The sequence below is a fragment of the Procambarus clarkii genome, chromosome 46, assembly GCF_040958095.1.
Source record: "Procambarus clarkii isolate CNS0578487 chromosome 46, FALCON_Pclarkii_2.0, whole genome shotgun sequence".
NCBI lineage: Eukaryota > Metazoa > Arthropoda > Malacostraca > Decapoda > Cambaridae > Procambarus > Procambarus clarkii.
This window is the reverse complement of record NC_091195.1, coordinates 7,445,798-7,472,904: the sequence shown is the minus strand read 5'-3', so window position 1 is coordinate 7,472,904 and position 27,107 is coordinate 7,445,798. Positions and strand designations below refer to the sequence as shown.

General features: G+C 42.3%; 1 protein-coding gene and 1 long non-coding RNA gene across 2 annotated transcripts in view; both read left to right on the top strand.

Moving 5' to 3' along the window:
• Positions 1 to 27,107, top strand: part of LOC138350630 (uncharacterized) — a 196,876-nt gene that overhangs the window by 97,754 nt on the left and 72,015 nt on the right. The gene's annotated exons all lie outside the window — the stretch shown is intronic.
• LOC138350631 (uncharacterized) overlaps positions 25,871 to 27,107 on the top strand; it is a 135,481-nt gene continuing 134,244 nt past the window's right edge. The window contains exon 1 of the long non-coding RNA XR_011222166.1: positions 25,871 to 26,116. This is a non-coding gene — a long non-coding RNA (uncharacterized lncRNA). The remainder of the gene's footprint in view (positions 26,117 to 27,107) is intronic.

The following is a 27,107-nucleotide window of genomic DNA, read 5'->3' as shown; positions in this document are numbered from 1 at the left end:
CACTTTTTTTCTCCTCTCCTGGGCAGAAGTTGTGACTTTTATTTCTTTTTGGCCGATTTATTTACAGATTTCAAACTCTATTCTCTTTGTGTAATTAGGTTGTATTGATGAATGAGGACCAGATGAGATCCTTATCACTTATATATGGGCAATAAAGTTACTGCAATATATATGTTTCCTTAAAGAACATAAGAATGAAGGTAACTGCAAAAGGCTTACTGGCCCATACGAGGCAGCTCCTATTTATATCCACCCAATCTCATTCATGTATATGTCTAACCTACTGTTAGACACTTAAGGGGCCCAGTGTCTGTTTTACAGTTATCCCTAACGTATCCCTATATTTAGTTTTTTGGTGGGTTGTTTTTTCTTGACATCATATCAACACATGTTGACCTACAACTTTCATATATTCGAGTGCGAGTGTCAATAAATGTTTATTAAAACATACAAGAAAATTCATTAATTAGAACTACCCATATTCATTGTCAATATCTTCAACTTCAATTATCTCTAAAACAGGAATTTCAAATTTAAGACTTTACTACAAAATTTAGTTTCTGACCGATTCTCACCATTTTTACCTACTATGTGCAGAGTTCTTAGTTCTAATGTTTCCTTGTCATCGTTTAGTCATAAAATCGTAACTTTTGGAATTATAAATATTTTGCGTATAAATTTGGCACACATTTGGAAGGCCACATTCAAAAAATGTTTTAGAGTAAACTATAGTCTTGAACAATAATTTTCTGCAAGGAACATGAACGTTATATGCCATTCTGGGACCATAATGAATAAAATATCAATTGGTCTCATTATAAGATATTAGTTACTAATCTGAAGTTGTGAAATTTGCTGTTTTTCATTTGTTTTCTTTCCATTGTATAATGTTGATCATTAGGAAAAGTTGGAGCATTTACCATGAAGATGCACAACACAAATTGAGTGTGTTTGAGGACGTTTTGGTGCACGTGCACCCGGCCCCTTAGAGGTATTTAATTTTGTTAATTTCATTGTCTATTTAATTTATTGTCAATTATTTATTTGTCTCTTACATTTTTTATATTTACGTTTCTGTTCATGTTTTCTTTGTTCACTACTTTTATTGTCCATTACTTTTGTTGTCCATTACTTTTATTGTCCATTACTTTTGTTGTCCATTACTTTTATTGTCCATTACTTATGTTGTCCATTACTTTTGTTGTCCATTACTTTTATTGTCCATTACTTTTGTTGTCCATTACTTTTATTGTCCATTACTTTTATTGTCCATTACTTTTGTTGTCCATTACTTTTGTTGTCCATTACTTTTATTGTCCATTACTTTTGTTGTCCATTAATTTTGTTGCCCGTACTTTTCTTAAAGTCGTCATAAAAAGAAAGGTGAAACGCTATGCAACCTCTGAAGAGTCAACTAACACAACACTTGTACCCAATATTAAACTATTTTACAGGAACTTCTTTTGGACGGCTCATAAAACTGAGGAAAGGGTCCTGAAAGATATTGTGGATAGGAACGTTATCCGTACAGACAAAAATTAGAAAATACAAATGACAATTTACTATAAAACCAAAAAACCGGCAAATCTGCTCATGAAAAACGCCCCAGACACCAAGCAGAACGCCTTGAAGGAAACCAACGTCGTCTATGCCTTCAAATGCCCACTTGGGGACTGTAATCCTCAAAAAAAACAGTATATAGGCAAGACAACAACGTCTCTTTCCAGGCGACTAACAATGCATAAACAACAGGGCTCCATCAAGGAACATATAATCTCTTCTCACAACCAGACCATCACCAGAGAAATCTTAACAAAAACACAGAAATCATCGATAGGTACAGCGATAGCAGACGGCTATCGCAAAGTGCCTATATTTCCTCTGATACAGCTGTCATATTAGGATTACTCCCCTTATTGTGAGTGCCCGTTGACAGGTGTAATTGAAGGGGAAGAAGAAGAAGCAGAATTAACAGAAGTCACCTAGTACACCAGTGTTGATGCTACAAGGTGTTTTCATCCGTGTTCATACTTGTAGTCTAAGCCAAAATCAGCCATATAAGATAAGGCCTCCCCATTTAATTACTAATATGTGTAGTCTAATACTGTAGTGAATGTCTACAATCAATAATTTTGATTGCTAGACTATGAATATAAACCATAAACCCCCAGAATGTGAATGGAAGCGATCTGTGGGACATTTAAATCATACAGTCCAATATAAACATCATACAGTTTACTACCGAAATGAATAAATTAACGTAAAAATAAATTCCTAAATAAATTACTATAAAGTTTAATGTTAATTAATAAATTGCTATATAAATATCACAGGTTTGTTTCCCCGAATCAGGTGAGAGGACCTCTCCTGTTGCTGCGGGAGAGACTCATGGAGGGAACGTTTCTCTCACCGTGGGAGGACATTTGCTGTGCGAGATTCACTCCAAACTAAAAAGGTACCAGGAAGTTGCGAATCTTGTTTAGTGATTCCTGGCAGGAACATTTACAGGGGTTGAGAAGATTATCTACCACTTACACAAATGCTAACCTTACTGTAAAACCACGGAAATGTAATTTCGCCAGGGGGGAACAATTGTCTATCTGGGGCACGAGGTTGGGGCAGGTAAGGCAATGCCTTTACCGGACAAGATTAGTGATATTGTTAATTACCTCATCTTGACTAACAAAAAGCAGGTACAGTGCTTCTTGGGGATGAGTGGCTACGACCGAAGATACTGCACAAACTTTTATGTTATATCTTCACCTTTAACAGATTTGTTGCAGAAAAGGGTTAAATATAAATGGACTACCCAAGGCCAGGATGCCTTTGATAACTTAAAAAGTATCTTGTCCTCATCCCCAGTTCTCGCTAGCCCTCAATTATATAAACCTTTCATGATGTACATAGATGCTTCCGACTTGCGTGCAGAAGCCGTCTTACTCCAAGTTGGACCTGATGGAGTGGAGCATCCCATGTATTATTTTTCAAAGAAGTTTAATAAGGCGGAAAGAAATTATTCTGTAGTAGAAAAAGAGACCTATGGTCTTGTCTTAGCATGTAAGAAATTTGAGAATTACCTGCAGGGAAATAAAGTTGATATCTTTTTTGGATCATAACCAATTGGTGTTTATAAATAAGATGAAACTTAAAAATAAGAATATCTTACGGTGGTCACTGTTTTTACAGGAATGTAATCTCCATGTCCAACATACTCCTGGAAAATTTAATGTTCTTCTGATGCCTTGTCCCGGTGTTTTCCTTCAGAAGTCCCCGAGAGTTAAGGGACCACCCCGAGATATCCTGACTTTACATGCCTGTGCTTCTATTGATGTACTTTGGCAGTAAACAGTGCTAGACTAATATGAGTAGAGAAGTTACTATTATAGATGTGTTCCATCCTTATTGAACTTTATTGTTCAGGGTGTTGATATGCATTTTTTTGTGTCGTCGTTGTTCATTGTATGCCTCTACATATTTATATTTCTAGGAAAATTTTGGTGGTGGTCTATTATATTATGTACTACTATGCCTTCACCTGGTGTTTAATTCTTCTTCTTGATAGTAGGTGCAGTTTGCATGAAGGGTTTGTCCTCTCGAAGACTGCACCAGTACAGGTGTTGGTAGACGCCTTTATGTTAAGGATGAGAAGAGTTTCAAAAGTGCTTGTTGCGTTGTGATGTAGACAGAGGAGCGGCGACTAAAACAGGTGTACGTTAGAGGGAGACTTGCCGCACCGTAGGGCGGTATGTTGTGTTTATGGCATCAGCTGATCCTTGGTACTGCGACGAGGCAGTTGTTTTCTGTGTTCAGCTGTTGATTGCGCCAGGTATAAATGTGGCGCGGGTCAGATGTGACTCAATTTGTTGGTCGACTGGAGACATTTAGCCAGTGCTTTGACTATTTGATATTTTTCCTGTAACGAGTGGTCACCTCCTCCTAATAAATGCTCGATGGTAAAGGGTATTTTCATGTCGCTATCCATGTCAGCTATTAGAATGTGTTCACTTACATTGTGCATATTTCTTAGTGATGGAGGGATGTTATGATCCAGCATATACCAGTTATGCCTGGTATACATTGTGATCATTCCTTAAGGTCAATGTACAGTCATTATATATTGATTTTGTTATATCTTGAATTATGTCCTTATATTCCTGGGTATTCTATTATGTTATACCTGTCATATTATACGATATTATGTAGACTATGTTATTAGTATATATTTATTTATATTGATAGGATGTTGAGTGAGTCGGGCCGGCCGGCGAGGCTACTGTATTACACCCCCACTCCCCCCTACACACACACACCCATCTACAGCTCAGGGGATGGGTGTGAACCACACACCCATCCTCTGAACTTTAGTTGACCCCATGTCTATGCTGTGGGAGAAAGAGGATCCCCATACCCATCCCATGAGTTGTAATGGATTCCATACCCATCCTGTGGATTTAATTATGGTCCCTATGCCCATCTCGTATCTGGAAATGGACACCATACCGTTCCCGTTGACGATAATGGACCTCATACTTATCCTGTGAGCGGTAGGAGAATCCAATGGTAGTTTGCATGGAGCAAGATTGGAGAAGACCTTAAGGATATTATGATTTTTGGGGGGAATATGGGGAAGGTGTGTCACAGTAAATTTTAATAAAATGTGTAATGAACATTTACAATACAAATTCAAACTAAAAAAATAATCACAGTGAGATGAAAGTGGAATATAAAAATGATGGCATAGGATAAGTAATAAACTAAACTAAATCCATCCTGTGGGTAGTGATGGATCCCATACACATCCTGTGGGCGGTAGTGGACCCCCAAATCCCATGCAATGAGCAGTAATGGACCCCATACCCATCCTGTGGGCAGTAGTGGACCCCCATACCCATTCTGTAGGCGGAAGTGGGCTCCATACCCATCCTGTTGGCAGTAGTGAACCCCATACATATCCAGTGGGCGGTAGTGGACCCCATACACATCGTGTGATTAGCAGTGGACACCATATCTATCATGTTTGCAGTAGTGTACTCATAGTCATTCAAAGGTCACATCGTTTTCTATTTTCGTTCCAACAAACCGAATGTTTGGCACAAGAATCATTATTATTTATTTATATTATTTATATATACAAGAGTTCTTACATTCTTGTACAGCCACCAGCATGCGTCGCATTTCGGGCAGGTCCTTAATTCTATGTTCCCCCGGAATACGACACGCCAAATCGTTAAACAACCAGGTACCCATTTTACTGTTGGGTAAACAAAGACTAAAGTCAAGGATTGACGCCCAGTAAATCTTCCCCAGCCAGGATACGAACCCAGGACAAAGCGCTCGTGAAACGCCAGGCGAGTGTCTTAACCACTACACCACGGGGACTGTGGTATAGTAGTGTATATGTAATAATTTATAGTGTTTATTATAATTTATTGAGAAGCAAAAACTTTCTCATTCGTGCTAACCTTTAACTGGTTGCACTCTATAATAGAGGTTTAAATCATGGGTTGACACATGAGTTGACACTAAATGGAGACTTATTAAACAGTCATAATTATTTCCATTTTAGTAAAGAGAGCATTCAGCTGTAAACATCTATCATCATCGCTGACGAGTTCACTAAACTCTTAAATGTTAAGCCGTAAAATCATAATAAATATTTAAATAAGGAGCAATATACGGTAACTATGTATACTATAGGTAAACAGACACTAAACTCAGCCACCCAAGAAATCAGATCAGCCAACAGAAACTGCGAAAGCAAACTTGCCCAAAACATAAACAAAGGTTCAAAATCGTTCTATACTCATATAAGAAGTAAAACCAAAATAAAGGACTCGTAGGACCCTTAAAAGATGAGACTAACCACGTTATAATGGACGATTAAAGGGCAGCAAACACTGATTGAATATTTTACAACAGTGTTCACACTAGAAAGGATAGATGACATCCCATCACCCACACAGATGTTTAAAGGAGGCAAAGAGAATGAAGTTAGGGATATCCCCATATGTCGGAAAATCCTACACCATTTAATATATCATACAGATAATAGCTGTATTGTATAAACAAGTTACCCATAGAAAACGTAACTTGTAGTGGAATTACCGTCTATAGAAAACGGGATATCATCACCACATACTATTATATTCTCCACCTATTACGGTGGGAATTATTCTTAAATACATTAGTCTTTGGACTTTACCATCATAAAAACATCTCATATAAATTAACTGAATTATCAATATTAAAGTAGGGAAAATGTGACCCTTCTATCACTTTCCGTCATCTGGACAATGTAAGCCAGGCGTCAGTGAGGAAGGAGGGCAGCCATTGTTTATACTAGACCAGAGGCTCACACGGGAGCAAATTCGGCTCCTGTTAATTTTACTTGGACGTAGTGTTATGGAAACCAAAGGTGTACCATTTTCAACACGCTGTCATCAAATCAAGTTAAGTGTTCTTTCCGAAACCCATTATCTATCAATAGTGGCCATTAATGTCATTGGGTAGGGTTTGCCGGTTAGAGCACGATATAGCCTCAAACTAAAGGTAATTAAGCCAGGTCTTCATTGTTCCATGTACTGTATAGTGTTTTCTCTGATATAGCTTGTCATATATAGAAACCTGGCTTCACAGCCAAATCACCCTTTTGACAGGTCAAGACGAGGAAGCATATGCTTTGTGCATCAGTTACTGGGTGATGGAAGCTACCTCAAAGAGGATAATTTGGTGTCTACACCATAGTTATACCTGGTGGACTAAAGCTTGCTGTACAAATAAGATAAGGAACCTTTTCAATGTATGTAGTTAATACTGTAGTTTGATTGGCTGCATATCTATTCAATTAATATAAACCCCCCCCTCCTAATGTGTAGTGGATCGATTTGTGAGATTGAGATTATTGCAGAAATACAGTCCACTTAACATTATACAAATTGCTATCGAAGTATATAAATTAACGTAAATATAAATTCATATAAATTGAATAAATATAAATCTCACAGGTCGGTTCCCACATTATTTGGTCATCTTCGAACCGGATGACGGATTATTTGATCCTTTGAACCCACATTTGGTCATCTTAGTACCGGATGAACCAGTTAACCAGTGGATTCATTAAATAACTAGTGCAGTGTGATTTTAAACAAAACCAGTCATAACCGGCGGCGTTGACTCGTGCGAGTTCACGAGCCCCGCTCAGTTCAGATCAGCTTCGTCAGCGGTTTCATGTACACCCACAGATTTGGTGGCGTGTTATTCTGTGAAATGACAGCGCTAATATAGAAGCCAGCCAAATTAGTGACTGTGTCGCAAGATTGTTCACGGATTTCGTGGTGTTACATTTCGCGAGAGATTATCTACGAATTTTGTGGAGTTTATTTCGTGAGGTCACTAATAATATTTAATACTTCTTGATAATATTAGAAGTTTCAGAGAGGCTAATTAAGAGGCTATTATCAATAATTGTGTATATTATTTCTCCAAAATAGAGAATTATTTAATATATATTGCACTAGTGTTCACAGTATAATATTTACTAATTGCCAACCCACAACAGGGTAGGATATGACTAGTTGAACTATTATCGTTCATCCTAGTCCCATTATTACCATAGTCAGTTGTACTATATTGAACAACCTATCACCATTAATGAATGGTCCAGACCCTATTTTGGGTGTAATTTTTATCAACTCGAGTTGAGTTGTGTATATATAATAATTTACTTATGATCATTACACCTTTGAGTGATTAATTAGTGTCTCTACCATCCTAGGGTGATATAGAAGAGCTAACCTAAAGGTACTTCCAGTGACACTGGTTTATCACTCAAATCATTAGTGTGTATGATTGTATATATATAATGTGTATTAATTTTAAGTGCTAACCTCTAGTAGAGGTAGGATTATTGCCTAGTGAGTGCAGAATTTGACCCTAGGGTACCATCAGTGCTTGTTCAGTATTATGAGCAACCCAAGTACAAGTCCCACAAGGCTTCACCAACGAGCCAGTATGGATAATGCAGGGGGAATGAAAAGAACCCTTGCAGGTCTTAAAGGCCACTTAACAAGACAGATCAAGAAATGTGAAGATTTGTCACAACAATCTCAAGTTGATTATGCTGACCTGGAAAGCTATTAAAAAGCAGCTGCAGGTAAATTTGAGCAAATCAAATGTCAAATAGCAACATATGTGGCTGAACTTGCCAACACCAATTTATCAGAAACAGAAATAGACGACATTATGGTTGATCTTGCGAATTATGAAGATCACACTCAGGCCACGTTACAGCCTTATGTCAAATTAATTGCCCAGAACAAGGCAACAACAACAACAGTTGCATCTAATACGAGTCAAGCAGAAGCTCGACTCCCTCCAATTAATTTACCCACTTTCTCAGGAAAAGATGAGGAAGATTGGGACGAATTTTGGAACAAATTCGTTGACCTTGTAGACTCAAAACAATCTTTACCAAAGAGTAGTAAATTCTCTTATTTGCAAGGCCAATTATCAGGTGAGGCTAAAACAGTAGTATCCCATCTGAGATTAACTAATGACGGCTATGATCTGGCAGTAAAACTCCTCAAGGATAATTATGCTGATCCAGAAGTAAGAACATCACATTTAGTTCATGAGCTGTTGCATTTACACCCACCGGAGGCTTCAGCTGATTCACTCCAAGTCTTCAAGCTGGAGGTAGAATCATTGATCAATGCCCTCAGCCTGACAGCAGATACAAACGGGGCTGAGTGGGTCTTGAAAATAATTATCCAGGAGAAAATACCTAGGGACATATTGAGACAAATGAGTGCTCATTACAATAAAAGCATCTTATCCATGAATGAAATATCTGAAGGTTTAAAGTCAGTAGTTCATCAATTACGAACACATGACAAATTAAAACCACCAAGTAAACCCTCAGAAACCAATAATAGTAAACCACAGAGTACCAAAGGTACTCCAAATCAATCTAGACAATATAATTCAACACCAAAGTGGAACAGTAGCAGTGTGGGCGTATATGCAGTGGGACCCTCCAAGCCTATAGTTACTGTGTCACCCAAGAACGTGACACCAAAGGGTACTGGAAGCTATGGAACATGTTTGTTCTGCAATGAGAAACATTCAATGTACCACTGCTCTAATTTTCCTGATAGTGACGCCCGTGTTGAGCGACTCAAAGATTTGCAACATTGCACGAGGTGCCTCAGGAAACATAACATCAACGACTGTGATACCCAATTACACACCTGTAATAGGTGTAACAAAGGTCAGCACCATGCAGCATTGTGCAGAGACACCAAAACAACGTCTCCAAACCCCAAGGTGGAAGATAGCATTCCCACCTCAGTACAGTACTGCAAGGTGCAACAAACAAAGAGTGTCCAATCGGCAAAGTCTAAAGGTAATACGACTTTGCCTACTGCCCAAATTACCATCCTGAATAAGAGGGCCAAGGTCCATACCCGTGGGTTGTTTGACCAAGGATCCCAGAGAACATATATCACTAAAAAGTTGGCAGATGAACTACAATTAAGGCCTGTAGCCCAGATGTCATTCAACATCTCAGGGTTTGAAACAGATGCAGGACCTCAAGTCTACCAGGTGGTACAACCATCAGTACGCTTAGGCAGGTACGTCTGTCGAGTACAAGCCATTGTGGTGGACAAAATACCAGTAGACCTACAAGTTCAAGGTCTGAGAGCAACAGCCAAATTCCTGAGAAATAGAGGAATAAAATTGGCAGATAATATTAAGTCTGATCACCTCACCGACTTCGGTCTCCTTGTAGGGACAGACTATTGTCATCGATTCATCGGTAGCCCTACTAAATATCAGGGTATAACCATGTTAAACTCTGCAGGAGGTAAATTACTCTCAGGCCCAGTATCAAGCCTGAGGAGACCTATGCCTGCAGATAAACAATACCAATAGAAATCTAAATTTGTCAGCTGATTATATTTCCCCAGTAGCATTATACTAAGGAGATTACAGCTGATTATACCAACAGAGGTTGATGTTAGTATCATCATTTAAAGCTGAAGATGAGTTCATGAGGCCTCAGTGGCAAATCAGTGAACAGTAGCCTAAAACAGCTACAAGTCACTGCGACCAATGTCACTGATCCCACTGCAGTCTCAGAACCATACTTTACTTTAATGATGAGCTATTCAATCTTCTGAATCAATTAACTAAATTAAACCCCAATAAATCTGATGACTGATTTGATACATTTATTATTTAATCAAGATGTATTCCATGGGCCTCAGTGTTTATATATCAGTGACTAGTTACCTGAACAAACTTCAAGTTATATCTAATGTCACTGATCTCACTGCAGTCCCTGAATCATACTTGACTGTAGTACTTGATCACATTCAGTCTTCTGGGTTAAATAATATGTAATTAGGCTTGAATATTAGCCTTTCAAGAGTTGACAGGGAAATGAAATCGCATTAGACTTCTAACCCCTGCAACTCTAGTACGGGACATCCGTCCTGTACGAACAGACGCACAAATGTGTGATTACTAACTACTAACATCAAATTAATCAAATAATTCGAAGGAGGAGTATCGGTGTGCGTCTGTTCTAACCAGGACTTCGACCCGTGAGCAGCCCCTGGGGAATTATGTCGGAAAATCCGACACCATTTAATATATCATACAGATAATAGCTGTATTGTATAAACAAGTTACCCATAGAAAACGTAACTTGTAGTGGAATTACCGTCTATAGAAAACAGGATATCATCATTACATACTATTATATTCTCCACCTATTATGGTGGAAATTATTCTTAAATACATTAGTCTTTGGACTTTACCATCATAAAAACATCTCATATAAATTAACTGAATTATCAATATTAAAGTAGGGAAAATGTGACCCTTCTATCACTTTCCATCATCTGGACAATGTAAGCCAGGCGTCAGTGAGGAAGGAGGGCAGCCATTGTTTATACTAGACCAGAGGCTCACACGGGAGCAAATTCGGCTCCTGTTAATTTTACTTGGACGTAGTGTTATGGAAACCAAAGGTGTACCATTTTCAACACGCTGTCATCAAATCAAGTTAAGTGTTCTTTCCGAAACCCATTATCTATCATTAGTGGCCATTAATGTCATTGGGTAAGGTTAGCTGGTTAGAGCACGATATAGCCTCAAACTAAAGGTAATTAAGCCAGGTCTTCATTGTTCCATGTACTGTATAGTGTTTTCTCTGATATAGCTTGTCATATATAGAAACCTGGCTTCACAGCTAGCGCCCTTTTGACAGGTCAAGAAGAGGAAGCATATGCTTTGTGCATCAGTTACTGGGTGATGGAAGCTACCTCAAAGAGGATAATTTGGTGTCTACACCCTAGGTATACCTGGTGGACTAAAGCTTGCTGTACAAATAAGATAAGGAACCTTTTCAATGTATGTAGTTAATACTGTAGTTTGATTAGCTGCATATATATTCAATTAATATAAACCCCCCCCCCCCCTAATGTGGAGAGGATCGATTTGTGAGATTGAGATTATTGCAGAAATACAGTCCACTTAACATTATACAAATTGCTATCGAAGTATATAAATTAACGTAAATATAAATTCATATAAATTAAATAAATATAAATCTCACAGGTCGGTTCCCACACCATAGCATGCGATATAATCAGGAAAATCAACAATAAACTAAAAGACTCATAAGCCTCAGATGTGGATGGACTCTAATCCAGAGTTATAAAGGAACTGGCAGAAGAACTATGCCTACTGCTGAAATAACTTTTCACAAAATCTCTGGACCAAGGGATAGTCGTCCTTGATTGTAAATATGCAAATGTCACCCACATTTTCAAAAAGGACAGAGAGAGCTCAGCAAAATTACCGTCCAATCAGCTTGACATCAAAGATCTGCCAGCTCATGGAGAGAATCATAAGGTAGGAAATAATTTACCATCTTTCAGTGAACAATCTTGTAAAGTCGACACAACATGGGTTTGTCAAGAATAGATCCTGCCTTATAAACCTGCTCACGTTTTTGGAAACGGTCACCAGCTACTCAGACTATGGACTTCCGGTGGATGTAGAATACATGGATTTTGCTAAAGCCTTTGATAAGGTACCACGTGAAAGACTGGCAAGGAAATAACAGGCCCACGGAATATATGGTAGACTAAGTATAGAAGTATAAGTATGGAATTGATAAAACGAAGGATGAAACAAAGAAAACAATGGACCATATTATATGGGACTGAATCTGACTAGAGAAATGTGTTAAGTGCCAATTTTGTCCACAGGTGCCCATTTTGGGGCCAACCCTGTTTGTCATTTACATAAATGACATAGACGAGAATATTATAAAAAACACACATAAAATTTGTAGATTACACAAAGAAATATGGTAAAGTGGGAAATAATAATGATATTGGAGCCTTACAATGAGATGTACATGAACTCCACAAATGGTGAGAAGACTGGCAAATGATTTTTAATATTGAGAGATGCAAGACCCAGCATGGGGCCATAGCATCCCACGCCACCACTATTAAATTAATATCATTACATTAGAGCAGATTCATTAAGACAAAAAACTTTGGAGTCATTATCCACCATTCACTGAAAGTTCCACAACAGTTTGGAACAACAGTCAAAACAGACAACCAAACCCTTGGAACAATCAAGTGTACTTTGTGGGAAAGAAGGTAGTGATTCAATTGTATAAATCTCTGGTGTGCCCCCATTTGGATTACTGTATCCAAGCATGGAGACCTTATCTTCAGAAGGACATAGCTGTTCTGTGTGCAAGTGCAACACGGGGCAACAAAAACCATTCCAGAGTTAAGTCATTTCTCGCACAAAGAACGATTGAGGGCCACAGGGCTAACTACACTGTGGGAGCGCCCAGCGTGGGAGCCCTGGTCATGGTGGGAGACATACACACTGTAGGAGCGCCCAGCGTGGGAGCCCTGGTCATGGTGGGAGACAGACACTGTGGGAGCGCCCAGCGAGGGAGCCCTGGTCATGGTGGGAGACATACACACTGTGGGAGCACCCAGCGTGGGAGCCCTGGTCATAGTGGGAGACATACACACTGTGGGAGCGCCCAGCGTGGGAGCCCTGGTCATGGTGGGAGACATACACACTGTGGGAGCACCCAGCGTGGGAACCCTGGTCATGGTGGGAGACATACACACTGTGGGAGCGCCCAGCGTGGGAGCCCTGGTCTGATGGGAGACATACACACTTTGGGAGCGCCCAGCGTGGGAGCCCTGGTCATGGTGGGAGACATACATACTGTGGGAGCGCCCAGCGTGGGAGCCCTGGTCATAGTGGGAGACATACACACTGTGGGAGCCCTGGTCATGGTAGGAGACATACACACTGTGGGAGCGCCCAGCGTGGGAGCCCTGGTCATGGTGGGAGACATACACACTATGGGAGCGCCCAGCGTGGGAGCCCTGGTCATAGTGGGAGACATACACACTGTGGGAGCCCTGGTCATGGTAGGAGACATACACACTGTGGGAGCGCCCAGCGTGGGAGCCCTGGTCATGGTGGGAGACATACACACTGTGGGAGCGCCCAGCGTGGGAGCCCTGGTCATGGTGGGAGACATACACACTGTGGGAGCGCCCAGCGTGGGAGCCCTGGTCATGGTGGGAGACACACACTGTGGGAGCACCCAGCGTGGGAGCCCTGGTCATGGTGGGAGACATACACACTGTGGGAGCCCTGGTCATGGTGGGAGACATACACACTGTGGGAGCCCTGGTGGGAGACATACACACTGTGGGAGCGCCCAGCGTGGGAGCCCTGGTCATGGTGGGAGACATACACACTGTGGGAGCCCTGGTCATGGTGGGAGACATACACACTGTGGGAGCCCTGGTCATGGTGGGAGACATACACACTGTGGGAGCCCTGGTCATGGTGGGAGACATACACACTGTGGGAGCCCTGGTCATGGTGGGAGACATACACACTGTGGGAGCCCTGGTCATGGTGGGAGACATACACACTGTCGGAGCGCCCAGCGTGGGAGACCTGGTCATGGTGGGAGACATACACACTGTGGGAGCCCTGGTCATGGTGGGAGACATACACACTGTGGGAGCCCTGGTCATGGTGGGAGACATACACACTGTCGGAGCGCCCAGCGTGGGAGCCCTGGTCATGGTGGGAGACATACACACTGTGGGAGCCCTGGTCATGGTGGGAGACATACACACTGTGGGAGCGCCCAGCGTGGGAGCCCTGTTCATGGTGGGAGACATACACACTGTGGGAGCGCCCAGCGTGGGAGCCCTGGTCATAATGGGAGACATACACACTGTGGGAGCGCCCAGCGTGGGAGCCCTGGTCATGGTGGGAGACATACACACTGTGGGAGCGCCCAGCGTGGGTGCCCTGGTCATGGTGGGAGACATACACACTGTGGGAGCGCCCAGCGTGGGAGCCCTGGTCATGGGAGGAGACAAACACACTGTGGGAGCGCCCAGCGTGGGAGCCCTGATCATGGTGGGAGACATACACACTGTGGAAGCGCCCAGCGTGGGAGCCCTGGTCATGGTGGGAGACATACACACCGTGGGAGCGCCCAGCGTGGGAGCCCTGGTCATGGTGGGAGACATACACACTGTGGGAGCCCTGGTCATGGTGGGAGACATACACACTGTGGGAGCCCTGGTCATGGTGGGAGACATACACACTGTGGGAGCGCCCAGCGTGGGAGCCCTGGTCATGGTGGAAGACATACACACTGTGGGAGCGCCCAGCGTGGGAGCCCTGGTCATAATGGGAGACATACACACTGTGGGAGCGCCCAGCGTGGGAGCCCTGGTCATGGTGGGAGACATACACACTGTGGGAGCGCCCAGCGTGGGAGCCCTGGTCATAGGGGGAGACATACACACTGTGGGAGCGCCCAGCGTGGGAGCCCTGAACATGGTGGGAGACATACACACTGTGGGAGCGCCCAGCGTGGGAGCCCTGGTCATGGTGGGAGACATACAAACCGTGGGAGCGCCCAGCGTGGGAGCCCTGGTCATAGTGGGAGACATACACACTGTGGGAGCGCCCAGCGTGGCAGCCCTGGTCATGGTGGGAGACATACACACCGTGGGAGCGCCCAGCGTGGGAGCCCTGGTCATGGTGGGAGACATACACACTGTGGGAGCGCCCAGCGTGGGAGCCCTGGTCATGGGGGAGACATACACACTGTGGGAGCACCCAGCGTGGGAGCCCTGGTCATGGTGGGAGACATACACACTGTGGGAGCCCTGGTCATGGTGGGAGACATACACACTGTGGGAGCGCCCAGCGTGGGAGCCCTGGTCATGGTGGGAGACATACACACTGTGGGAGCGCCCAGCGTGGGAGCCCTGGTCATGGTGGGAAACATACACACTGTGGGAGCGCCCAGCGTGGGAGCCCTGGTCATGGGGGGAGACATACACACCGTGGGAGCGCCCAGCGTGGGAGCCCTGGTCATGGTGGGAGTCATACACACTGTGGGAGCCCTGGTCATGGTGGGAGACATACACAATGTGGGAGCGCCCAGCGTGGGAGCCCTGGTCATGGTGGGAGACATACACACTGTGGGAGCGCCCAGCGTGGGAGCCCTGGTCATGGTGGGAGACATACACACTGTGGGAGCGCCCAGCGTGGGAGCCCTGGTCATGGTGGGAGACATACACACTGTGGAAGCGCCCAGCGTGGGAGCCCTGGTCATGGTGGGAGACATACACACTGTGGGAGCGCCCAGCGTGGGAGCCCTGGTCATGGTGGGAGACATACACACTGTGGAAGCGCCCAGCGTGGGAGCCCTGGTCATGGTGGGAGACATACACACTGTGGGAGCGCCCAGCGTGGGAGCCCTGGTCATGTTGGGAGACAGACACACTGTGGGAGCGCCCAGCGTGGGAGCCCTGGTCATGGGGGGAGACATACACACTGTGGGAGCACCCAGCGTGGGAGTCCTGGTCATGGTGGGAGACATACACACTGTGGGAGCCCTGGTCATGGTGGGAGACATACACACTGTGGGAGCGCCCAGCGTGGGAGCCCTGGTCATGGTGGGAGACAGATAAGATAAACACCAACACGACTGATAAGACACATACCTACACACGTCCTCACCATAAGGAACGTGTAAGCTACTGACGTTTACTGATATCATTTAAAACTTTGTATATTTTTAACTTTAAATATTTCCCATATAATATAATACATAATAACGTCATAACTCCACAACACGTGATGTTGCACTTGTGGGTAATATGCAGCCAGCATTATCAGCCATTATCGCTATCACTGTTATCAGTCTCTGGCGAATGTGTTCATATCTGTGTGTGTGGTGAACTTCCACACTTCCCAGTTGTTATTGATGGTTCCTCAGTGTGTTGAGGAACCTGAAGCTGGCCACTGTGTAGTGAACTACCAGGTTGTTGTGTTGAGGAACCTGAAGCTGGCCACTGTGTAGTGAACTACCAGGTTGTTGTGTTGAGGAACCTGAAGCTGGTCACTGTGTAGTGAACTACCAGGTTGTTGTGTTGAGGAACCTGAAGCTGGTCACTGTGTAGTGAACTACCAGGTTGTTGTGTTGTGGAACCTGAAGCTGGCCACTGTGTAGTGAACTACCAGGTTGTTGTGTTGTGGAACCCGAAGCTGGCCACTGTGTAGTGAACTACCAGGTTGTTGTGTTGAGGAACCTGAAGCTGGCCACTGTGTAGTGAACTACCAGGTTGTTGTGTTGTGGAACCTGAAGCTGGCCACTGTGTAGTGAACTACCTGGTTGTTGTGTTGAGGAACCTGAAGCTGGCCACTGTGTAGTGAACTACCAGGTTGTTGTGTTGAGGAACCTGAAGCTGGTCACTGTGTAGTGAACTACCAGGTTGTTGTGTTGTGGAACCTGAAGCTGGCCACTGTGTAGTGAACTACCAGGTTGTTGTGTTGTGTTGAGGAACCTGAAGTTGGCCACTGTGTAGTGAACTACCAGGTTGTTGTGTTGTGTTGAGGAACCTGAAGTTGGCCACTGTGTAGTGAACTACCAGGTTGTTGTGTTTAGATAGTGTTAAGTGTAACTTTCCCTGCTATATGGTGGACTGACAGGTGTGTGGACAGTGTTGTAGTGAAGTTATGGAGGAAAATAGTGTTAAGTGACTCACATAATTATACCTATCGTCATTGTTTAAGTTATTGGCAGCAATTTAGTCGAAATTGTTTTATAATTTATTAGTAGGAACACCCAGTGGAGCCCGGGTCTCCCTGTCTCCCTCGCACAATTAACTCTCTCTCAAACATTGTCCCCGTCTCTTTCTTTTCCCTCTCTCTGTCTCTTTCTCACCCCGTCTCTTCATCTATCTCTATCTCTGTCCCTCTCTCCTCCCCTTCCTCTCCGTCTCCTCGCTCTCAATCCCTCTTCACGACTCTCCCCACCTCCCTCTGTCTCCATCTTCCAAGGAACCCAAGCAACACTGTTGCTGGTTCACAAAGAACACTGTTGCTGGTTCACAAGGAACACTGTTGCTGGTTCACAAGGAACACTGTTGATGGTTCACAAGGAACACTGTTGATGGTTCACAAGGAACACTGTTGCTGGTTCACATGGAACACTGTTGCTAGTTCACAAGGAACACTGTTGCTGGTTCACATGGAACACTGTTGCTGGTTCAAAGGGAACACTGTTGCTGGTTCACAAGGAACGCTGTTGATGGTTCACAAGGAACACTGTTGCTGGTTCACAAGGAACACTGTTGCTGGTTCACAAGGAACACTGTTGCTGGTTCACAAGGAACACTGTTGCTGGTTCACAAGGAACACTGTTGCTGGTTCACAAGGAACACTGTTGATGGTTCACAAGGAACACTGTTGATGGTTCACAAGGAACACTGTTGCTGGTTCACATGGAACACTGTTGCTGGTTCAAAGGGAACACTGTTGCTGGTTCACAAGGAACACTGTTGCTGGTTCACAAGGAACACTGTTGATGATTCACATGGAACACTGTTGCTGGTTCAAAGGGAACACTGTTGATGGTTCACAAAGAACACTGTTGCTGGTTCAAAGGGAACACTGTTGATGGTTCACAAAGAACACTGTTGCTGGTTCACAAGGAACACTGTTGCTGGTTCACAAGGAACACTGTTGATGGTTCACAAGGAACACTGTTGATGGTTCACAAGGAACACTGTTGCTGGTTCACATGGAACACTGTTGCTAGTTCACAAGGAACACTGTTGCTGGTTCACATGGAACACTGTTGCTGGTTCAATGGGAACACTGTTGCTGGTTCACAAGGAACGCTGTTGATGGTTCACAAGGAACACTGTTGCTGGTTCACAAGGAACACTGTTGCTGGTTCACAAGGAACACTGTTGCTGGTTCACAAGGAACACTGTTGCTGGTTCACAAGGAACACTGTTGCTGGTTCACAAGGAACACTGTTGATGGTTCACAAGGAACACTGTTGATGGTTCACAAGGAACACTGTTGCTGGTTCACATGGAACACTGTTGCTGGTTCAAAGGGAACACTGTTGCTGGTTCACAAGGAACACTGTTGCTGGTTCACATGGAACACTGTTGATGATTCACATGGAACACTGTTGCTGGTTCAAAGGGAACACTGTTGATGGTTCACAAAGAACACTGTTGCTGGTTCAAAGGGAACACTGTTGATGGTTCACAAAGAACACTGTTGCTGGTTCACAAGGAACACTGTTGCTGGTTCATAAGGAACACTGTTGGTGGTTCACAAGGAACACTCTTGCTGGTTCAAAAGGAACACTGTTGCTAGTTCACAAGGAACACTGTTGCTGGTTCAAAGGGAACACTGTGATGGTTCACAAGGAAAACTGTTGCTGGTTCACAAGGAACACTGTTGATGGTTCACAAGGAACACTGTTGATGGTTCACAAGGAACACTGTTGCTGGTTCACAAGGAACACTGTTGATGATTCACAAGGAACACTGTTGCTGGTTCACATGGAACACTGTTGCTGGTTCAAAGGGAACACTGTTGATGGTTCACAAAGAACATTGTTGCTGGTTCACAAGGAACACTGTTGCTGGTTCATAAGGAACACTGTTGGTGGTTCACAAGGAACACTCTTGCTGGTTCAAAAGGAACACTGTTGCTAGTTCACAAGGAACACTGTTGCTGGTTCAAAGGGAACACTGTTGATGGTTCACAAGGAACACTGTTGCTGGTTCACAAGGAACACTGTTGCTAGTTCACAAGGAACACTGTTGCTGGTTCACAAGGAACACTGTTGCTGGTTCACAAGGAACAATGTTGCTAGTTCACAAGGAACACTGTTGCTGGTTCACAACGAACACTATTGGTGGTTCACAAGGAACACTCCTGCTGGTTCACAAGGAACACTGTTGGTGGTTCACAAGGAACAATGTTGCTGGTTCACAAGGAACACTGTTGCTAGTTCACAAGGAACACTGTTGCTGGTTCACAAGGAACACTGTTGCTGGTTCACAAGGAACACTGTTTGTGGTTCAGAATGAACACTGTTGCTTGTTCACAAGGAACACTGTTGCTAGTTCACAAGGAACACTGTTGCTGGTTCACAAGGAACACTGTTGCTAGTTCACAAGGAACACTGTTGCTGGTTCACATGGAACACTGTTGGTGGTTCAGAAGGAACACTCTTGATGGTTCACAAGGAACACTCATGCTGGTTCACGAGGAACACTGTTGCTGGTTCACGAGGAACACTGTTGCTGGTTCAAAAGGAACACTGTTGCTAGTTCACAAGGAACACTGTTGCTGGTTTACAAGGAACACTGTTGCTGGTTCACAAGGAACACTGTTGATGGTTCACAAGGAACACTGTTGCTGGTTCACAAGGAACACTCTTACTGGTTCACAAAGAATACTGTTGCTGGTTCACAAGGAACAATGTTGCTGGTTCACAAGGAACACTCTTACTGTTGACTAAACAATAGTTACAAATGGTGGTTCTTGGCAGAATTCCTGTGGCGTTCAACTGTTGTGGGGAACCGACTTGTGAGATTTATATATATATATATATATATATATATATATATATATATATATATATATATATATATATATATATATATATATATATATATATATATATATATATATATCTATATATATATATATATATATATATATATATATATATATATATATATATATATATATATATATATATACATATATATGTATTGATATGTATGTCGTACCTAGTAGCCAGAACGCACTTCTCAGCCTACTATGCAAGGCCCGATTTGCCTAATAAGCCAAGTTTTTATGAATAATTCTTTTTTCGACTACCTAACCTACCTAATCTAACCTAACCTAACTTTTTCGGCTACCTAACCTAACCTAATCTATAAAGATAGGTTAGATTAGGTTAGGTAGGGTTGGTTAGGTTCGGTCATATATCTACGTTAATTTTAACTCCAATAAAAAAAATTGACCTCATACATAATGAAATGGGTAGCTTTATCATTTCGTAAGAAAAAAATTTGAGAAAATATATTAATTCAGGAAAACTTGGCTTATTAGGCAAATCGGGCGTTGCATAGTAGGCTGAGAAGTGCGTTCTGGCTACTAGGTACGACATGTATATATACATATATATACATATATATAAATATCTATACATATATATGTGTATATATATATATATATATATATATATATATATATATATATATATATATATATATATATATATATATATTATTAAATATGACCGAAAAAGTAAGATTAAGAATTCTACCACGAATTTTCTCGATCTTTCGTACGTTTCTTTTCACTGTTGGTGGTAATTCAAAAATCAATTCTCCAAAATTCATTTTTATTTCTAGTCTGACGCGACACTTGAGCGCGTTTCGTAAAACTTATTACATATACAAAGACTTTAGTTTACACATACACAACTGAATAGAACTTACACATCTTCGATTTGTTTATATCTACATTTGAGTGAGGTGGATGGGGTGAGGTGGTATTAATAGGGTATTAAATTCCTAAACACAAGACAGAACACAAGACAATGGGTATTGAATGGAAGTGATTGTAGAAAGCCTATTGGTCCATATTTCTTGATGCTTCTATATTGGAGCGGAGTCTTGAGGTGGGTAGAATATAGTTGTGCATTAATTGGCTGTTGATTGCTGGTGTTGACTTCTTGATGAGTAGTGCCTCGCAGACGTCAAGCCGCCTGCTATCGCTGTATCTATCGATGATTTCTGTGTTGTTTACTAGGATTTCTCTGGCGATGGTTTGGTTGTGGGAAGAGATCATATGTTCCTTAATGGAGCCCTGTTGCTTATGCATCGTTAAACGTCTAGAAAGAGATGTTGTTGTCTTGCCTATATACTGGGTTTTTTGGAGCTTACAGTCATCAAGAGGGCATTTGAAGGCATAGACGACGTTGGTCTCTTTTAAAGCGTTCTGCTTTGTGTCTGGAGAGTTTCTCATGAGTAGGCTGGCCGTTTTTCTGGTTTTATAGTAAATCGTCAGTTGTATCCTCTGATTTTTGTCTGTAGGGATAACGTTTCTATTAACAATATCTTTCAGGACCCTTTCCTCCGTTTTATGAGCTGTGGAAAAGAAGTTCCTGTAAAATAGTCTAATAGGGGGTATAGGTGTTGTTAGTTGTCTCTTCAGAGGTTGCATGGCGTTTCACTTTCCTTCTTATGATGTCTTCGACGAAACCATTGGAGAAGCCGTTGTTGACTAGGACCTGCCTTACCCTACAGAGTTCTTCGTCGACTTGCTTCCATTCTGAGCTGTGGCTGAGAGCACGGTCGACATAGGCGTTAACAACACTCCTCTTGTACCCGTCTGGGCAGTCGCTGTTGGCATTTAGGCGCATTCCTATGTTCGTTTCCTTAGAAACGAACCTTTCCTTAGACTGCAGTGTGGAAACCTCCGCTGCGGCGGAGGTTTCCACACTGACTAAAACAGTGTGGTCGGAGCGGTTTAGTCGGAGCGGCGACTAAAACAGGTGTACGTTAGAGGGAGACTTGCCGCACCGTAGGGCGGTATGATGTGTTTATGGCATCAGCTGATCCTTGGTACTGCGACGAGGCAGTTGTTTTCTGTGTTCAGCTGTTGATGGCGCCAGGTATAAGTGTGGCGTGGGTCAGATGTGACTCAATTTGTTGGTCGACTGGAGACATTTAGCCAGTGCTTTGACTATTTGATATTTTTCCTGTAACGAGTGGTCCCCTCCTAATAAATGCTCGATGGTAAAGGGTATTTTCATGTCGCTATCCATGTCAGCTATTAGAATGTGTTCACTTACATTGTGCATATTTCTTAGTGATGGAGGGATGTTATGATCCAGCATATACCAGTTATGACTGGAATACATTGTGATCATTCCTTAAGGTCAATGTACAGTCATTATATATTGATTTTGTTATATCTTGAATTATGTTCTTATATTCCTGGGTATTCTATAATGTTATACCTGTCATATTATACGATATTATGTAGACTATGTTATTAGTATATATTTATTTATATTGATAGGATGTTGAGTGAGTCGGGCCGGCCGGCGAGGCTACTGTATTACACCCCCACCCCCTCCTACACACACACACCCATCTACAGCTCAGGGGATGGGTGTGAACCACACACCCATCCTCTGAACTTTAGTTGACCCCATGTCTATGCTGTGGGAGACAGAGGATCCCCATACCCATCCCATGAGTTGTAATGGATTCCATACCCATCCTGTGGATTTAATTATGGTCCCTATGCCCATCTCGTATCTGGCAATGGACACCATACCGTTCCCGTTGACGATAATGGACCTCATACTTATCCTGTGAGCGGTAGGAGAATCCAATGGTAGTTTGCATGGAGTAAGATTGGAGAAGACCTTAAGGATATTCTGATTTTTGGGGGGAATATGGGGAAGGTGTGTCACAGTAAATTTTAATAAAATGTGTAATGAACAATTACAATACAAATTCAAATTAAAAAAATAATCACAGTGAGATGAAAGTGGAATATAAAAATGATGGCATAGGATAAGTAATAAACTAAACTAAATCCATCCTGTGGGTAGTGATGGATCCCATACACATCCTGTGGGCGGTAGTGGACCCCCAAATCCCATGCAATGAGCAGTAATGGACCCCATACCCATCCTGTGGGCAGTAGTGGACCCCCATACCCTTTCTGTAGGCGGAAGTGGGCTCCATACCCATCCTGTTGGCAGTAGTGAACCCCATACATATCCAGTGGGCGGTAGTGGACCCCATACACATCGTGTGATTAGCAGTGGACACCATATCTATCATGTTTGCAGTAGTGTACTCATAGTCATTCAAAGGTCACATCGTTTTATATTTTCGTTCCAACAAACCGAATGTTTGGCACAAGAATCATTATTATTTATTTATATTATTTATATATACAAGAGTTCTTACATTCTTGTACAGCCACCAGCACGCGTCGCATTTCGGGCAGGTCCTTAATCCTATGTTCCCCCGGAATACGACACGCCAAATCGTTAAACAACCAGGTACCCATTTTACTGTTGGGTAAACAAAGACTAAAGTCAAGGATTGACGCCCAGTAAATCTTCCCCGGCCAGGATACGAACCCAGGACAAAGCGCTCGTGAAACGCCAGGCGAGTGTCTTAACCACTCCACCACGGGGACTGTGATCACTAAGGAAACGAACATAGGAATGTGCCTAAATGCCAACAGCGACTGCCCAGACAGGTACAAGAGGAGTGTTGTTAACGCCTATGTCGACCGTGCTCTCAGCCACAGCTCAGAATGGAAGCAAGTCGACGAAGAACTCTGTAGGGTAAGGCAGGTCCTAGTCAACAACGGCTTCTCCAATGGTTTCGTCGAAGACATCATAAGAAGGAAAGTGAAACGCCATGCAACCTCTGAAGAGACAACTAACAACACCTATACCCCCTATTAGACTATTTTACAGGAACTTCTTTTCCACAGCTCATAAAACGGAGGAAAGGGTCCTGAAAGATATTGTTAATAGAAACGTTATCCCTACAGACAAAAATCAGAGGATACAACTGACGATTTACTATAAAACCAGAAAAACGGCCAGCCTACTCATGAGAAACTCTCCAGACACAAAGCAGAACGCTTTAAAAGAGACCAACGTCGTCTATGCCTTCAAATGCCCTCTTGATGACTGTAAGCTCCAAAAAACCCAGTATATAGGCAAGACAACAACATCTCTTTCTAGGCGTTTAATGATGCATAAGCAACAGGGCTCCATTAAGGAACATATAATCTCTTCCCACAACCAAACCATCGCCAGAGAAATCCTAGTAAACAACACAGAAATCATCGATAGATACAGCGATAGCAGGCGGCTTGACGTCTGCGAGGCACTACTCATCAAGAAGTCAACACCAGCAATCAACAGCCAATTAATGCACAACTATATTCTACCCACCTCAAGACTCTGCTCCAATATAGAAGCATCAAGAAATATGGACCAATAGGCTTTCTACAATCACTTCCATTCAATACCCATTGTTTCGTGTTCTGTCTTGTGTTTAGGAATTTAATACCCTATTAATACCACCTCACCCCATCCACCTCACTCAAATGTAGATATAAACAAATCGAAGATGTGTAAGTTCTATTCAGTTGTGTATGTGTAAACTAAAGTCTTTGAAAATGTAATAAGTTTTACGAAACACGCTCAAGTGTCGCGTCAGACTAGAAATAAAAATGAATTTTGGAGAATTGATTTTTGAATTACCACCAACAGTGAAAAGAAACGTACGAAAGATCGAGAAAATTCGTGTTAGAATTATTAATCTTACTTTTTCGGTCATATTTAATAATATATGTCTACAGGAAAGACTGCTACCAAAATATACTAATATATATATATATATATATATATATATATATATATATATATATATATATATATATATATATATATATATATATATATATATATATATATATAGAATGTATATTTTACGTTAATTTATATATTTCGATGGGAAATTGTATGATGGTTAAAAGTGGACTGTATTTCTTATAAATTCCACAAATTGATTTCCTTACACATTACTAGGGGTTTTATAGTTAATATGCCGTCAACCATACAAATTATTGGTTAATAGACATTCACTACAGTATTAAACTACATATGTAACTAAGTAAATTGAGATACCTAGTTGATACCTGGTTGATTGGGTTTTGGGAGTTCTTCTACTCCCCAAGCCCGGCCCAAGACAAGGCTTGTGAGTTTGATCCAATAGGCTGTTGCTTGCAGCAGCCCACAGGCCCACATTCCCACCACAGCCCGGTTGGTCCGGCACTCCTTATAGGAAACAATCTAGTTTCCTCATGAAGATGTCCACAGTTGTTCCGGCAATATTTCTTATGCTCGCTTGGAGGGTATTGAACAACCGTGGACCTCTGATGTTTATACAGTGTTCTCTGATTGTGCCTATGGCACCCCTGCTCTTCACTGGTTCTATTCTGCATTTTCTTCCATATCGTTCACTCCAGTACGTTGTTATTTTACTGTGTAGTTGCAACCCATCCCCCAAGTTTATTGTTTAGTCACGGGAGACATCTCCCGTCAGGCAGGGTGCGATCGCACCTCCACAGATCTCCAGTATCATCTATTGATACTGGTTATGGCTCAGAGAGGGCTTCCACTTACGGGCTATTCATGGCCGTGCCACCTTTTGGGTGGCTTAATCTTCATCAATCATCAATCAAACAATCTATTGTTTAGTGGCCAGTATTATTCAGTTTATTGGCCAGTGCGTTGGCATCAGTTCTCATTGACGAACGAGCAAAAATTAGAAGGATTTAAATCGTAATTTAAATAGTTATCTCATCCCTTCTTTCCTTTGAATGTCAGTGACTGCTTCTGCTATGCTTAATTGCCTCAAAAGCGGCCAATTTTCATGACACCTTAAATTATAAAGGCAAAATTTGTGCTGAGTATACAAGTATAAGCAAAATTGACTGAGTATCCGCAAAAATTAAGAAAAGAAAACAGCACACCCGTTACATTAAAGAAAATGAAATCATCGTTTCGGGGAGAATATTCTAGGGAGGCCAGCCGGTAACTGTAACAGCCCGATAAGTGCAATTATGTACTAAACACGTAAGTATGAAAATGTACTTATTACACTTAGTATTAAAACGTACTGTCTATTCGGAGGATGGGTTGGTAGATTTGGTACTTGGCCCTCCAGTATCATCCATGTGTGTATTATTTGATATCTCTCTCGTCTTCTTTCTAGTGAGTACATTTGGAGAGCTTTGAGACGATCCTAATAATTTAGATGATTTATTGCTTCTATGTATGCCGTATATGTTCTCTGTATTCCCTCTATTTCAGCATTCTCTCCTGCTCTGAAGTGGGAAGTTAGTACTGAGCAGTACTCAATACGGGACAGTACAAGTGATTTATATAGTACAACCATTGTGATGGGTTCCCAGGATTTGAAAGTTCTCGTAATCCATCCAATCATTTTTCTGGCTGACGCAATATTTGCTTGGTTATGCTCCCTAAACGTTAGGTCGTCAGACATCATTATTCCCAAATCCTTTACATGCTGCTTTCCTACTATGGGCACATTTGATTATATTTTGTACCCTGTATTATGTTTCAGGTCCACATTTTTACCGTACCTGAGTACTTGTAATTTATCACTTCTAAAATCATGTTATTTTCTGTTGCCCAGTCAAAAACTTTATTAATATAGGCTTTAGTTTTTCAGTGTCTTCAGCCGAGGTAATTTTCATGTTGATTTTTGTGCCATCTACAAAGGATGATACGAAGCTGTGACTTGTATCTCTGTCTATATCTGATATGAAAATAAGGAAAAGCAGTGGTGCAAGGACTGTACCCTCAGGTACCAAGCTTTTAACTGCGCTTGGACTAGATTTTATATGATTGACTGTTACTCGTTGAGTTCTGTTTGACAGAAAACTGAGTATCCAGCGTCCTACTTTACCGGTTATTCCCATTGACCTAATTTTGTGTATTATCACTCCATGGTCACATTTATCGAAAACCTTTGCGAAGTTAGTGTATACCACATCAACATTCTGTTTTTCTGCTAATGCCTCAGTGACTTTGTCGTAGTGAT